This window comes from Aphis gossypii, unplaced genomic scaffold, assembly GCF_020184175.1.
Source record: "Aphis gossypii isolate Hap1 unplaced genomic scaffold, ASM2018417v2 Contig00804, whole genome shotgun sequence".
In the NCBI taxonomy this organism is placed as follows: Eukaryota; Metazoa; Arthropoda; class Insecta; order Hemiptera; family Aphididae; genus Aphis; species Aphis gossypii.
Window position 1 is genome coordinate 1 of NW_026083290.1, and position 18,478 is coordinate 18,478.

At 27.0% G+C, this 18,478-nt stretch overlaps 1 pseudogene; it reads left to right on the plus strand.

The window, feature by feature from the left end:
- Positions 1-12,071: 12,071 nt before the first annotated feature.
- LOC126555329 (uncharacterized) lies at positions 12,072-18,478 on the plus strand (annotated as a pseudogene).

The following is an 18,478-nucleotide window of genomic DNA, read 5'->3' on the forward strand; positions in this document are numbered from 1 at the left end:
CAACAGACTGTATTAAAGAAGTAAGAGGTAGTATAGATTTCCTGACGGAAAAACTCGCAGCTGCATTTGATAGGTGTAAAATTAGCGATAGAGATGCGGTTCATATTTTAATTGCTACTGCAGAAGCATTAGGCAAGGATGTAAATGAATTAGTTATAAATAGAACTTCGATTCGGCGTTCCCGTTTATGTTTTCGAAAAAAGCGTGATGAAAATATTCGTAATAACTATAAATTATCGATCGATGATTCAGTAACTATTCACTGGGATGGGAAACTTTTACCTAGTTTAATAGGAAAGTATAATGTGGATAGACTTACAATTGTAGCTTCATGTAATGGTAAAGAACAGTTACTTGGAGTTCCAGCTCTTGATACCGGGACAGGAGCTGACCAGGCTAATGTAATTTTTCAAACACTTGAAGATTGGTGTATTACAGATAATATTCAAGCATTATGCTGTGATACGACTGCCTCCAATACGGGTCGTATAAAAGGTGCCTGTATTTTATTAGAGCAGTTATTACAGCGTAATATTTTATATGTGCCGTGTCGGCATCATATTTATGAAATTATATTGAGGAGTGTATTTGATGTGAAATTTGGTACAACTACATCAGGCCCAGACGTCCCAATTTTTAAACGATTTCAACAATTTTGGTCAAATGTAAATACTACAAATTTTGAACCTGGTATCAAAAATAATTATGTTGAAAAATTATTGCATAATGTTAGTGAAGAAATAATAGACTTTTCTATTAGTTATTTAAACAATAGGCTCCCTAGGGAAGATTATAGGGAACTGTTAGAGCTAACCATAATTTTTCTTGGAAGAGTACCACCACGAGGACTCTCATTTAAAATACCTGGAGCCATACACCATTGCACGGTGGATGGCAAAAGCTATATACTGTTTAAAAATGTATATATTTCGAAATCAATTTAATTTACAACAACAAGAAGAAAAATCTATTGCTGATATATGCGTGTTTATTGTTAAGTTATATGTAAAAGTTTGGTTTAAAGCTCCGCTGACTTTTCAAGTGCACCACTGCAAGATTTAACATTTTTAAAAGATTTAGTAAAATATCAGTCGATCGATAAAAGTATTTCAGACATAGCAATAAAAAAAATGTGCGGACATTTATGGTATTTATCTCCAGAAGCGGCTGCATTTTCATTTTTTGACGAGAATGTCCCCGTGGAAACAAAGAAAAAAATGATAACCGCTCTAAGTACGGACTTTGAAGACGAATACAGAAAAAAATATGTTCTCAAACCAAACCAAGTTACTACAATTTTAAACAAAAGTATTGAAGATTTTATATGTTCGGAATCAATGGAACTATTTAATCGCTTTAAAATAAATACAGATTTTATAAATATTGATCCGTCATCTTGGCAAAATAATGAGAGCTAAAAAAAGGCTGCAGCTATAATTAAAAATATACCTGTTGTCAATGATGTTGCTGAGCGAGGGGTTAAACTAATAGAAGAGTATAATAAACAAAATTACCAAAGATGAAAGCCAAAATCAATATTTACTGCAAGTTGTATACGACTATCGAAAAACCTATCCAGACTCAAATAAAGGAACACTAATGGAGAAATAAAATTGCATGTAATGATTATACTATACATCCAGTGGCGTATTTAGGAATTTTAGGATAAGGGCAACACATATTTTGCCCCCCCCCCAGTAAAAAAAAAAAACTAAAAAACTTTTGTTGTTATTGTTTAATAAAACCTTTATTAAAACTGAAGAATACATTAAAATTTAAAAAAAAAATCAAAACTTTTTCTTTCTTGCTTCAGAAGTAGCAAAATCATTAATTATTTTTTCAAAATCTAATGAATTTGTTATTTCAGCTTCAATTGCTAATACCGCTAAAGCTGAGCATCGGTCTTGTGCCATTGTAGACCATAAATAGTTTTTTATTCTTTTTAGTGTAGAAAAAGAACGCTCTGCACTACAATTTGTAGATGGTGTACACAACAAAATACGTAAAGCAACTTCAACATACGGATAAACACTAGTAATATCATTTTTTCTTATAAACTGTAACATCTGTATTGTTGAAAGCTTAACTTCAGTGTTTTTTATATGGCCTTGAAATTGTACACACTCATTTATAAAACATGTTGCTAAATCATTTGGGTAAGTTTTCTGCAATACTTCAGTATCTTCCCTTATTTTTTCTGGAGTAATTTCATGTAACTTAAAAAAAAAAAGAAATTTTTTCACTAATTCATCATAAGCAAGTTTCCTTCTTTTCAATTCATATGATAGCTTGTCAAGTATAACATAATAAGTGTTTATAATCAAATAGTCTCTTTTTGAAAATAATACTTTATTATCATTATTTTCATCAATATGTATTTTCCTTTTTCTTTTCCGTTTATTATTGTCATTGTAATCCTTTATTCCAGATTTTTTTATGGCAATGTCTTCAAATATTTTAAAAGAATTTTCATTTCTTAAAGATTCAATGTAATGAATTAAGAATTTATATAGTTCAACAACTGTAATTAAATCTATGTCAACAGACTGTAGCTTCTTACTGGTTTTATTTACACGCTCTAAAATGTTTGTCCAAAAAATTGTCATAAATACTGTTTCAAGGCGATTGATTTTTTTAAGTAAGCCAACAGCTTCCGACTTTGTTGAAGGCTTTTCATTTATATTATTTGAAATTGTATGTAATGCATTAATTATATTTTCCAATTTTTGGATAAAGAATGACAAGCATCATCACGGGCTGACCAACGGGTTGCTGAAAGACTTTTCACGGTTCCTTCTAATTCAGACCATCTATGTGTGGAAGCTGTAAAAAAGTTATATATATTTTGAACAATGTCAAAAAAATCGCAAGCTTCACGACAGGCACTGGCTGCACAATGCACACTTTCCAACTAAATTCAAGGAATGAGCAGCACAGGGAACAAAATTGGCCAATGGATTTATTTCTTTAATTCTGGCTTGTAAGCCACTATATGCACCAGCCATATTACTTGCATTATCATAAGATTGTGCACGTAAAAATGCTGGATCGATATCAAAAAGAGATAACGTAGTTAAAACTTCATCAGTAAGTTCTTCTGATTTATGTCCACTATTCGGCAAAAAACACATAAACCGTTCAATTGGTGTTCCGTCATTTTTAACAACCGCACCACAAATGATAGTTGATCAACATGCGATATGTCTGGTGTTGAATCCACTATTATTAAAAAGTATTTTGCTTTTTGAATTTCTTCCACTATAACTGTAAGAACCTGATCAGCCATTACAGTTATGAACTGTTCAAATATATTAAATGATAAATAGGATGTAAAGCCTTTTCCTTTGTTGCCAATTTTTTCTAAATGTGTAGCTAGAAATGGGTCAAATAAAGCAATTAGCTTCAAGGACATTAAAAAATTACCATTTTGATTACAACCAAATTTATCAGTTTTGCCTCTAAAAGCTAATCCTCTGGAAGAAAGTGTCTTAACGACAGCAACAACTCTTCTTAACACATTTTTCCAGTAGTTATTTTCTCCTTCTATTTGTAATATTAAAGCACTATCTATTCTTTGAGCTACTTTTCCTCTATCTTTCATAGTTAAGACATTAGTTTTGTGAGTTGGAGAATTCTCATGTGAAGTAATTCTTTTTTCTGCATGCTTCCAATCAGAAAACCCTATAGTTGAAAACACAGATGTCGAACCAAATAATTTACATGGAGCACAGAATACTGATCCAGTACTTTCAGAATACACCAAGTAATTTCTTTTAACTTTTTCACCATTAATAAGGACCATATAAAATAATTTTAATGAACAATATCGGTAATGTACTTTAAGAACTCCACAAATAACATTTTTACTTGTTCTTTTTGATTTTATAAAGTTAATAGTTTCAATATTTTGAGATATTCCATTGACTGATATATAATTTTTTGTTGCATCATAAACTCACCAGTATGCAGGGTCATCACTTTAAAAATATATATAATTTAAATAACTACCTGGGTGGTATCAAATTTTTAGTGATATTGTCAACATGACTGTTATTGAAATCAACAGAACCAACAGAGCAATGTTTCTCATTTAAGCTAACAGTATCCATATCATTAGTTTCAATAATTTTATTTCTTTTATTCAAATCAACATAATCGACAGAGCAATGTTTTTCATTTAAATCAACAGTATCAATATCATTAGATTCAATAATTGTATTTTCAGTATTTATTTCATTCATATCAACAGATTCAACAGAGCAATTTTTTTCATTTAAATTAACATTATCAATATCTTTAGATTCAACCATTTTATTTTTTTCATCATTTGAGAAAAATAGTATTCATATTGTTAATATATATATTAGTATATTAATTTAATATGTATATTGTTAATTGATATAGCTATAATTAGTAGTTACATTATTATAGTTATATTTAGAAAAATTTTAATTTACATAATATTCAGCTCACAGGTTAAATTATAAGTATAATAATTATGTGAATAATGAATAACTTGTAATAATAATTGTATTTAAATACTTTTCAATTAATTTTTACTAATAAATTAATTTTATATTTACTAATTTAAAATTTTAATGTTAAATTCAACAAGAAAGGTATTATTAAACATTTTTGTACCAGTTATGAGTGAAAAAATATTATAAATAAAATATTAAATCTTTCAAAATAAATGTGTAACAACAAACAAATAAAGAATTTTGAAAAGAATTTGCATAAAAATATTTGATTTTCAAATACAAATTCATAATATATCAAATTCTGTAACTAAAATACTTAATTCAAAAATTATTTAAAAAGTATTCAAAATACTATAAAAACATTTGAATACACTTACTCAAATACTTTACCTGATTGGTATAGTGGAATATAAAATATGTATAAGTATTAAGTAATAATTTAATGAATACATTCAGTGTACATATAAGTTATAAGTATAATTTATTATTATGTGTTTAAATAATAATTTGTACTAATATTAGATAATTATTAATTAATAATTCATTTAGTTATTTAGAATTTGGATAGCCTAAAAACATTTATATATATATATATAATATAAATGCAATTTACATAATATATAAAAGAGTAACTTTTGAAAATGAATTGATTAATGTGTTGCATACTTATATGCAAGAATATTAGACAAATAAAATCACAAATTAATTAAAAATATTTGGCAGCCAAACTGGTATTAAAAAATATTTATAGTTATTAATTACTAGTTTCACAAAGTACCTACTAAGTAATAAGTTGTAAGTACATAGCATTGGACTGCATCTTCTGCGAAGCTTGTGAAAAAAAAGTATTAATTTTGGATGTTTTTTCCATTAAAGAAGCATATTTTATAGCCTTTGCTGCGGCTTTCTTTCGGTATCCTGATTCGCTAAGTTTTAGTCTAGGACCCATGACTAAATATAAAACTTTTACCTTATAATAATTTGGATCTATAAACGTAAAATGCACTCAGAAAAAAGTCACAACTTATGAGACAATCCAATTTATACTGTTTACAGCTCTCAATTGTCGCCTGTCGGTAACAGTTGATAGCTTGAATGCTTGATATTATTAATAACTTCACGATTAGCAACTATCGTTGTGTACGTGAGATGCCAATGTGATATACATTATACACGTCTTTTTTTAATCGGCATAATGCTATATTGGGTTATTATTATTAATATCTATTTTTAATATTTATAGTCGTATGTAACAATGAATTGGTTATCGGTGGGCGATGACGCAGCGCAGTAATGAAACTGTTAATACCATAGAATACTATGTTTATAAATACTATAGTGTTCTATGGTACATATTTACTGTGAAAAATAATACAATTTAAGATAGTGATTTATATTTAAATCGTGAACAATATTAATGATTGACGTCAGTTTGTAAAGTACAAAATAAAAATTTGCCGCCCCTCTAAATCTTTAAAAATTTACCGCTCTGGACAATGGGACCCATAGCCCCTACCTAAATACGCCCCTGTATACATCACACTATTTTAGTCTAATTATCTTAAAAACTATTAAGTTTATAAAAAAATAGTTAAGAATATGAATTATAGGGAATATTGTATTTTAAAAAAAGTTCTTAATATGGTATTATAAAAAAAAAAAAAATTATTTTATGACTTAGAATAAAAAATTTTTAAAAAAATGCATGTTTTCTTGAAATATTGATATATATCAATTTTTGATGCTTTTGTGGCACAGGTTAATTATTTCCAATCATTACCAAACTTTACAAAACTCATTTTTATCACTATTCAAATGAATTTAGGGGGTGTAATCTGAAAAAATCAGATATTGAAATATAAGGACCACCCTAATCTATATAGAGCAAGTTGGTCAGATAGGCTTATTATAATTTTGTATTCTTGTTTTATTTGTTTTTATATTTTATGTTAGTCTACTCAGGCACGTCGTGACAATTATGTCATCCTGTCGGGCCGTTATTATTTTATATGACTATTATAATATGGTTATTTTAAAATCGTATTATACGTAGTACAGTCCACATTTCGAAAAGCGTTCATTTTATTATAAAGTTTTTTAGCAACCCAACAATGGATTTAATGTTTATCAACATTGTTTTGTATGTTACTATTATGTTCTTTATACATACTAACCGCATGACTATATATACTGTATTGTCACAAGTAATACCTAATGCATAACCAAAGTCGCCAAATTTTAAAAGTGGGTTTATCGTAAACTTTGGTCAAAATTATCGTATTTCAATAAGATTATCGTACCATAACAAAAAAAAAAATCTTCCGATAGATTCAGATAAATTCTTCCAGTTAGCGTTATCAGGCACCAACCGAACATTGTAAGGACGGCCTTTAAGAAATGAAAAAAATAACAAATTTTATGTTTAAATAAATTGTATCATTTTGAATATTGTTTGGTAAATACTAACCAAATTATAATAAATCTATTGTATACCTTGATACAAATATTATGAGAAAATCATAATATTTACCATAATATTAAAATAAGTAAAATTATATTCTTAATTGCAACATTATAAATTAAAATTGATCTGTTACAAAATATATATCTAGGTATATATTTATAGAATATAAAATATAGTATGTATAAAGGTATTTTTTCATCATTATCTTAAATGTTAAAAAACTGATGGATTAAAAATGCAAAAATAAATTTATTTTTACAGTGTTTTTGAACTAGATACACCACATACACTGTACACATAAATACAAAAAATAACATTTATTAAAAAATATAATTATTATATACTTTTATTTCACAAAATAACATGTAGATAGGCACATATGTAAAGATAATAATCGCAAACTATTAACTAAAACTATATTTAATTGAAGTGTTGGAACATTAGACACTTGCACATGATAGTGTAAAAAATATCCATCAATAAAATTCAAAAATTCTAATGGGTATGTAGTAAATTTATTGTTTTTACCTTAACTGAGACAAAATATGTTTTTGTCATGCGTCAAAAAATAACGGAAGGTAATAAGAAATAACAAACGACGACATAACTTCATACAAATTCGTGCACAAACGAGTTGTGAAAACAGAGTGCAAAAATTCCAAATCGGAGGAACTACCATTTCTACGCCCCTCCCTCCCGACTTTATTTTAACAATACCTCCAGAAATAATTGTGCACTAACGACCGGACCTCGTGCACTGTCGTGCACTAACAATGCACAAACGATCTGCACAAACAAAATTTAAAAATTCCAAATCGGGGGGGGGCTGCCGTTTCTACGGCCCCCCGAATTTGATTTAGGGATAATCTCCACAATTTTTGTGCACTAATGACTGGACTTCGTGCCCTATCGTGCACTAACAATGCACAAACGATTTGCACAAACAAAATTTAAAAATTCAAAATTGGAGGGGCCGTAGAAATGGACCCAAGACCAAAGAATACATGTACAGTTTCTCTGGGACCCTGCAGCGTCAAACAGAGAACAACACGCAGTGTCATGACGCCGCGTATATATTATGATAAACGCCAATATTTTGTCCGAAATCCGGATTAGTATGTATAGTTGACGTTAGACGCAGTCAAAACGCAGCAGAGAAACCATACAATATTATGTATTATAATATTTGTGTTCAAAATGAGTACATTACTTAAAAATTGTTATGATTTTATAGCAGGTGTTAGTGTTGAGTGTGATCTAATGTTGGTCGAACGGGGAAGGGGAGATTATGACTTTTTTTTAAAAAAAAAATATGTAGGTATGATCTTATAACCATAAATTAAATTTTCAGCTAATAGCTATAGTTGACTGGCTTAAAAAATATATGTCGTGCTAAATAAAACCACTGGTAACATCATGACGAAATATATTATATAATATATATTATAATAATACTCGTACACTTATATATTAATATAATTGTATTTAGTAAATATATATATATATATGTAAATATGTATATTATATTTAATATATAATATATTGTAATTTATAATATATTTAGTTATGGGTAATATTAAGTAATGCCCAGTGTTGAAGCCTAATAAATAAATAGACGTATTTGTTAGCTCTGCGTCTACAGTGAGATTATTTTGATGATTTGTGAACATTTTATAATTTTTTTTTTAAATTATTATATCCACTTTTATAATGTGATCGGTAGTGCATTTTAAGGAGGACAATTCCGTGGAAGTGGTACCCAGTAAGTGGGTTACAAAATATAAATGTGCTTGGCCAAACGGAAACACTAAAAAATGGGCAGTCTGCGTTTGGACGAATTACCTTTTTACCAGCATAATAAAAGTAATGTGTTTGGGCAAATTTTTTATGATGTGTTTGAGCGAGACAACTATAATAATTTTTATCCTGATCTTTACATGCTGGTTAAACACTAGGCGATTGGGAAAATAATATTATGTTTAGTTATATCTGAAAATAAAATGATTTTACGAACGCGACCAGACACCATTGAACGCGTGTCTTGTTTATGTGTGTGAATACACCTATACTGTTTACAATTATCATTTGTCATATAAAATCTATAGGGAATTTTAAATCAATCTAAATATGGCACACAGGCACAGTGTACAGTCTTATCATATTTTCAAATATCAGTTTGCTTGAACATTGAAAACGTACAACTCGTATTATAGTGGTAGTGAGTTTATGTCAAATATGGATCTTAAAATTGATTATATTTTTAATACAAAACGAAATAAACAATGCATTTCAATTGAAAATTATACTTTTAGTGAATCTTACCACTTGAAAAACGGATCTTTTCGTTTTCGGTGTACTAACAGAAAATGTACTCAGAGTGTTTTAGTGAATTCTACTATCGATAAAATACTATCTTTTTCAAATAATAACTTACATAATCACGAATCAACAACTGATCATAAATTAGTTATTCAGTGTGTTAGAACTGCCGTCAAAAGGAAAGCTGAAGAGGACTTACATGCAAGACCAAATAAGATTATTCGTAAGGAAATTCAAGACACTAATTCTGTTTTTAAGGAGGTAATAATTCATAATGACATTAAATTATTGAGAGAATCGGCTTATAGGATTCGTAAAAAACATTTTTCAAAAATTCCCACAACTATTAATGAGGCGTTTGACCAATTGTTTGAAACTCAAGTTAATATTAAAACTAGTAATAATGAACAATTTTGTTTCGTCAATCGAGAAAAACAAATTATTTTGTTTACATGTACTGAAAATTTAAAACATCTTTGTGAATCTGAAAACGTTTTTGGTGATGGGACATTTAGTTACGCTCCTAAATACTTTTATCAATTATATACAATACACATCTTCAAACATAATTATTACATACCCGTAGTTTATGTATTTTTGATATCAAAATCTAAAGATCAATATATTTCTATGTGGTTAGAAATAAAAAAATTGTGTCTTATTTTAACATTGAAAATTATAAATGTACAAAAATTTCATTCAGATTTCGAAAAAGCAGCTCATAACGCAGTTATTAATATATTCCCGGGTTGTCAATTGATGTATTGTCAGTTTCATTTAGCTCAATGTTGGTTTAGACAAATCCAAAAAAAATAAAATATTGATTAGAGAATATGGTACCAATTCCGAACTTGGTGTTTGGCTTAAACATTTTTTTGGATTACCATATTTACCACCCAATCACCCAATGAAGTATGCAATGCTTTTATAGAACTTATGTCAATTGTTCCAGAAACTCAAAAAAGCATTGAATTTACAGATTATATACTTGATACATATATTACAGAGAATGCTATTTTTCCTCCCTATTTATGGGCAAGAAAACCTGAAAATGATCCAAACACAACAAATGGAGCCGAATCATTCCATGCACATTATAATTCTCAATTTTATTCATCGCAACCAAATATATACCAAGTAATTAATGTATTACAACAAATTCAAGTAGAAACTTACACAAAATGCAATGCTATAAATAAAAATATTTACAATATTAGACGAAAAGTTATATTAGATAAACAAGAATATTTAAAAACAAGCTGGGATAAGTATATTTCAGGTGAAATTAAGATTTTAGAGTATATACAACGTATGGGGGTAAAATTTCCAGGAAAAAAAATTTAAAAAACAAATATATTTTTTTAATTTTAATAATATTTAATAACATACACACACAAACAATCAGTTTTTAATCATACCCGTGAAATTCACGGACAGTCTCAAGTCTGTTAAAATGAGAGGGAAAATTGATTGATAAAATAAATACAGCATCCAAGTAGGTATATTAAAACAAGGTCGCCCAAACACAGTGTGCTAAATTGCCCAAACACATTGCAATTTTTAAAAATTCGCCTAAACGCATTACGCACTAAAAAAAATATCGAAAGTCAAAGTGATCCTGATTCACAAACGTTTAATTGGTTTAAAGCACGTGCATTGTCGTCAAACATCGGTAAGTATTCGAATTTTAATTACTTAACGTCTTAACCCTACTGTAATGTGTTTAAATTTGAAATAATATTGTATTACCTTGTTAGATATTAGGTATTTAGGTATTATATTAGGTAGGTATCTATGTTTTAATAAATTATTTATTAAAATTTATAAAAATACAAAATATAATTATTTCAACTATACATTTTGTTTCAAGAATTATATTCTGAAGCACATAAAAAATGCAAAAAAGCTGTTTTTACTTAAGATTTATCATCCTCCGAAAATGACACAAGATTTCAACGAAAATTAAACAGTAATAAACTTATAAATCATGATAAATCAGGTATTAATTATAAATTATCTATATAATATGTAGTCTACTAGTTATATTACTTTAATTATATTACTATTATAATTAAAATCTACATGTTCAGGTGATAATTCATACAACGGAAATTATAGTGAGATGCCGAATTACGAGTCTGGTAAGTAGTAAAGAAAACTTATTAATTTGATAATTACATTTATTTATGTAACTTATCTCACTTATTAATGTTTTTAGATAATAATGATCAAAGACCATTATCTGCAAGTCTCCAATTAAAAAGAAAAGTATATTTTCAAATTGTATTATTATTATTTAATATATTTTTAATTTTCATACTTTTTTAACACTCATTAATGCCTATTTTATGGGTTGAACTGCATAGATTATATAAAGAAAATAAATTATTTATTTTTGCTGTTAAATCAACCTTAAAAAACTTTTTTCCAGTCAGAAAATCTCAACATATATCAGTTACAAAAAAAATATTGTCTCCTAAGCAAGCCTTTGATAGCCTAAAATCTCCTATAAAAGCATCATTATCTCAAAAATGCAAGTTTGATTTGTAATTTATTAGTAATTAAACAATATATTTTGTTTAATACCAAATTGAATTATTGCTAAACAGCTTTCCAACAGCAACCATCAGATACTACAATATTGTCTCCTAAGCAAGGTTTTGACAGTTTAAAATCTCCTAAAAGAGCATCAACATCTCAAAAATGAAAGTTATAATTTTAATTTATAAGTAATTACAACATTTTTTTTGTATAAAATGTATATATTTTGAAATAGTTTCTTCACAATATAAATATGCACTAGATACAATAATGTCATCTTCTAAGCTGCAAGACTATGTAGATGTTGTGTCACCTAAAAAAACATTATCACAAAAATGTAAGTAATAGTTTTTAATAATTTTGGTTAACCATTTAACATTTGTAACATTTGTATTGTATTATTGTCAGCTATTTCATACGCAACAACTACAGATGAAATTTCACCAATTAAGAAAACTCCAACTAAAATAAGTTTTAATGTATATTCTCCAAGCATATTAATGTCATCTCAAAAATGTAATTACACCTAAGATTATTATAATTTATTATTATTTGAATTAATAATTTAAAATTTTTAATTGTATATCTTTAAAGGTAATGTAAAGAAGCAGTTGGATAAGAAGAAAGAAAACGGTATGCATTCAGGTTCTAGTATGTATATATATATACTTATATTTTTTTTAATTTTTACTAAGTCATCATTAATCTGCAGTGGCGGCTCGTGGGGTCACAGGATATACCGCCTCCTCCTCCCTAATTTCTGATGATTTTAACATTACTATTATAATATATTTTATTCGCTGTAGATAATATAATTATGTATTATTGTATAACAAAAAATAATATAATATAATATATTTAATATAATATACTAATATCCTATAACCAATTAATAAAAATTAAATAGTGTTCAAATATTCAATAGTACGCCTTATTATTTTCTTATTTGAATATAATAACTTGGAAAAAAATATCACAATAAAATTGAAACCATATCATGATGTTTTAAAATAAAAATAGAATTTAAGCACAATCCATTTGTGTACGGTACCAACCGCCATGTAACTTATACTGACACTGGCATAAATAAAAATCAAGGCTCGACTGATTTGTGCCTTCTATGCACGAACGATTATTAAAAATTGTAAATTTTTAACTTGAAACTTTGCATCTGATAGCATTTCCCCCCAATAATACCCAACCCAGTAGTCAGATACCAATTAGTATACTAGTTATTTTAAAATAACAATTTTTAATTATATAATTAAAATAATTTTAATAATAGTTATAATTATTAGGTATTTCTGATGTTTAATTTGATTTAAGTTTTTATTTAAAATTTTGGGTATTAAGTGTCCATGTGCCCCTTAGCACATGCAGCCACCACTTTCATTAATTTAGTGTATCTATTATGATATATAAACTATTATTAAGATTGTAAGTTGAATAAATAAATAACTAAGTTTGTTTCGCCAACACCGTACTTACCTTAGTTGGCTTGTGAACGGCGATGACTCGTGCTCTGGATAGGGAAGGGATGGGAGATACAAATAATATATAATATAATAAATAAAAAAAAAGCGGGCAAGTGAGTACCGCTCTGCTGTACATTAGGTGCCGTATGGATCATTATTATATATTATAGGAGTGTTAAATTTGAATCCAATGATAGTTATCATTGTATACGAAAAACGATTCTGAACGAAGATGATTTGTCAGCCTAGGATATAATTTCTAGTGGTTGGTGAAAAAGGTGGTTTAAAAAAACCAGCTTATATTAAAAAATATTTTGAAAATTAAATCACGTAAAGAAAACGCGAATCTTAATAACTGGTAAAATTTTCAAGTATCTACGACTTATGCTTTTTGAATAATAACAAATATTTAAAATCGTTTGAGGATAAATCGTTATCGTTACGCTATTTCGTTAAAATTTAAAATTCAAACGCACTTAAAATTTTTCCTATAATGATGCTTCGAGTTTTCTCTATAGATACTTGAAGGTAAACTTATGGAAAACTTAGTGTTGTATTTTTAATCCTTAGTTATAAACACAAAAAATTTTATGATTTTTCAACTTCAAATATTTCGCAAATATTCATAATTTTGACGAATTTTCGTTAAAATTTGAACTTCAAATGCTAATAAAAAAAAATTGTGCCTATGTATTCTTATAAGTTTTTAATCACTATAAGAATAACATATGAGGAACTTTGTATTAAATTTTCAAGTATTTTGATAGGGCCAAAAAAATTTTATCGACACTTCAAAAATATTTTTTCAGAAAAATTGAAAATTTCAGTTGTCTATAAATAGCTCAAAAAAAGTCAAAATATTTTGAAATTTAATTCACGTGAAGAAAACGCGAATCTTAATAACTGGTAAAATTTTCAAGTATCTACGACTTATACTTTTTGAATAATAACAAATATCAAAAATCGTTTGAGGCTAAACTGTTATTTAACGCGGTTTTTGTAAAAATTTAAATTTCAAACACTCATAAAAATTTTTTGTCTGAATCCGGTAGAGTTTTTTTTACAGATATTTGAAGAAAAATGTATGGAGAACCTTGTACCAAATTTTCAAAACTTAGTTATAAAAGAAAAAAAATTTTATGATTTTTCAACTTCAAAATTACTTGCAAATTTTCGCGTTTTCGACAGATTTCGTAAAAATTTGAACTAAAAACGCTTATAAAAAAAAATTGTGACTAACGATTTTTAATTTTTTTTAGCTACATTAAAAACAACTCATAAAGAACCTTGTATTAAATTTTCAAAACTTTTTGGTCATCCAAAAATTTTTTATCGACACTTTAAAAAAAATTTCTCAAAAAAATTGAAAATTTCAGTGGTCTATAAATAACTCAAAAAAAGTCAAAATTTTTTGAAAATTTAACTATATACGGATACTACTGACATTAACATTTGGTGAAAATTTCAAGTATTTTCAGTGATAAGTTTTTGAATTACAACCATAAAAAAAATCGATTTGGTCGAAAACTGGTTTTGCGTAAAAACTGCCGTTTTTCCGTCATTTTTTTTTGTTTTTCTCGATTTTTTTGAAAACTGTTGGAAAATGTTAACTTTTTACCTCTATAATGCACCAAGGATATTCACTTTTACATCGGAAACCACCCCCATTGTTTGAAATTGGAGCATTATTTCGACTAGTTATGCTGTACACAGACACAAAAAAAAAAAAAAAAAAAAAAAAAAAAACACACACCATTGTAAAATCAATACATTCATCACTTCGTTCAGAATCTAAAATGAACGCAACTTAGATCATAACAAATAAAAATATCATATTCAAATAAATACAAACAAAAGATAAATCGTACGAATAATAATATAAGAATTAGATAAGCTGTTTTTTAATAACAAATAATACTTAACAAATGATAAATAAATAATTATAGTAGAATGGTACCTTAAGGAAAGAGGAATAGAAAAACTGGAGCTCTTCAATATTAACCGGAACTGGCAAAATATAAGATGTATCACTTAACGTCGAATAAACCGGAGCTAGTCGTATCCGAAGCTGGATTGAAACGATTGTACCGGAACTGGCGAATGGTTAAGCAACGACAACGGGTTGCCGAAAACACAATTAAAAGGCTTCTTCGGGTGAAAAAATATACTGATTTGCAAGAAAAGCCAATATATATGAAAACACGTGCTTCTTAACATAAAAAGAAAATACTAGAAGACACACGAGACACGAACTTGTCTACGTGAGCACCGAACAGCAACAACAAAACGGCCGGAAAACAGGTTTATGATTTCGTCGCACAGTATTGCCGGACGCCGGACGCTCCAGCTGACCGGGCAGCGCTGAATTCTCGACCAAGGGGAACGTTAATTACATGTATGCCAACTTGCATAAACAAAGTTTAATAATTATATATTCTTACATATTTTGGGTATGCAATGTCATTAATTGTTTAATTTTTTTTTGGTATGAAATCTTCAACTATGATTTTTAGTAACACAAAAAAATCAAAGTTTTTAACAGGTATTTTTAAAATAATTGAAAGAATACTTTAAATTTAACTATTAGTTAATTTAGTATTTATTAATTTTATATGGATATATTTTAATTTCACGAAAATATCAGTATAATTTATTTTACCTTTTCGATTAATTATTTTATATTTAAATTGAATTATCATTTAAAAAATAAATTTAACTAATTATGTATATTTTGTAATATAATAATATTAAATCGAATTCATAAGTTATATTATGATTACAGATGATCAATTTAAAGATATGGTATCCCATAATTTAATAATTTAAAACATGGCATCAGAAATTTAAATGAAAAACTTGATTTGATAATTAAAAGAAACAACAAATTTTCACAAAACTCTGACAATAATTTACATGAAGATGATATAGATTACGCAAATCTCAACTGTATTTTTCTAATTGATGACATAAATACCTTGAATTGTATTGAAGAACAACTGGCATCAGATCAAAAATATTATAAATTAATGGTAAGTGTTTTTGTTGATATCTAGACACGCGGTAGCGTGTCAAGCCAAGTTCTAGCTACAGAACTAGCGAGCAGCACCGTGTGTAATATTACACGAACCATTTGGAGCCACTTTTGACCCCCTCATAACTCAAAAACTATTCCACATAAACATGTCAAATTTGGCTCATATATTGAGACTTACGAGATACATATGTTTTCCAAATTTCATAAACATACCTTAAACCGTTATTTAGATATTAACGTCCCAAAATCGTCATTTTTATCACTGACTGACTTACCTATAGATCAAAATTCTAACCCAGTTCCAGATGACCTAGAAAGTTCAAATTTGGCATACAGAGAGGTAGTTAGGTTAAAAAATACCAAACATTTTCTTTAAATGAAATAAGATATCCTAATGTACGTTTCAAAATTATATCTTATTTAAAATTAAGTTCTTTAATATAATTATATTATGTTTCATATCAATTACTAGGTATTGTATATTGTGTATATATTTTATTTATATCCTGTATTATAATTGTATTAATAATTAATTAATGTATATAATATACTAGCTATAACATATATTATAATAAATGTATTAAGTCCTTTGAAATGACCTATTGTTTTATTCTTTATCTAAAATGTTTACTGAATAAACATTATGTATATAATATATTATATTAATAAATTATAAATATATATAAAATATTATACATCTTAATAATAGGTATGTATATAATATTATTATACCTATAAAATGCTTTTATTATAAATTTTGTTGTTGTATATTTTGTATATATATTATGCAGAAGTAAAATAAGTGTATGTATACATTTAAAAGTGAACAATATGGAAATTGTCATTGTGAATTTAAGTTGAACTTCAATAATTAGAAAAAAAATATAAAAGTTTGGCTATAATATATTTTTTGTTTATGTAAACTACGATTAATGATTATATTAAGCCACAACAAAAAAAATATTTAGATATTTAGTACTTAAGGTTCCTAAACGTTGAAACATGAACAAAATAATAATGGTTATTTAAACATTAACTTTTAAATATTATATTTAATGATTAATGTCAAACTTTAAAATAGAAATCTAATACAAGATTTAGTTAAATGTTGAATTTTAAATATTTCATTTTTAAACATTCAAAGAAATGTTAAATTAGCTTTATATTAATAGATAGTTATTTTTAACCTTTATTAAATATTAATTAAAACATTAGGTAATATTTAAATATTTAATTATTAATGTATTTAAATGATACATTTAATGTTTAAAATTTACAAAATGTTTATTGATTAGATATGTCTAAAGGTGGTTACACACGGAACGGTTTAAGGCGGGTTTCCACTACACACGTACGCGTGTACGTGCATAAAAATTCTTCGCTGTGATTGGTTGGTGTACATGGTAAGCGTTTGGTATACCAAAATGTTTATACGTTCTTACCGCACGATAAACCATGTTACCGTGTTGTTGAACATAGCTGAATATTTTTCGTGTACACGGCTCACCATTGTGATAAGGAGATGATAAAGTAACTGATAATTGATTTCCATATACCTATTTTTGGACGGTGAAAAACTGAAAACTGAAATTAAAAAAAAAAAACATCAAGTATTGATTCGTCTAAAATATTAGTAAGTACCTTATATTATTATAATTAATTATTTTTATTGTGTTTATTATTATATTATTATTTATTACAAAGAACAAAGTAAGTTTCGTTTATAAAAATCATAATTAGCTGAATTTTAGAACACTTACATTTTATTAGGGGATACACTAATTTATTTAAATTAATTAATATTAATTTTTTTTAGGTACTGGTCAAGCGATGTATAAATTCAAAAAAATTGAGCCCAAAATGTCATGTACCTAAGTAACTACTAATTTAGTAAAATTATATTTCTGCTAAATCATAGATAAGCCATCATTCTCCAACATGTTGTTTTACATTTCTATTTAAATTAATAAAATTATTATAATGTCAAAAAAATACTAATAACTATAAATAAAGTTACTTATAAAATATTTTTTTTATTTTAGCTTCAACCGTATCAGCATATCCAGGACCTTTAACATCAAAACCATCATTATTCTCAGACTTCATAACTGAAATTGAAATTGAAGAACTGAATGTATCACCTTCAAACCTCTCAGAAAACTGA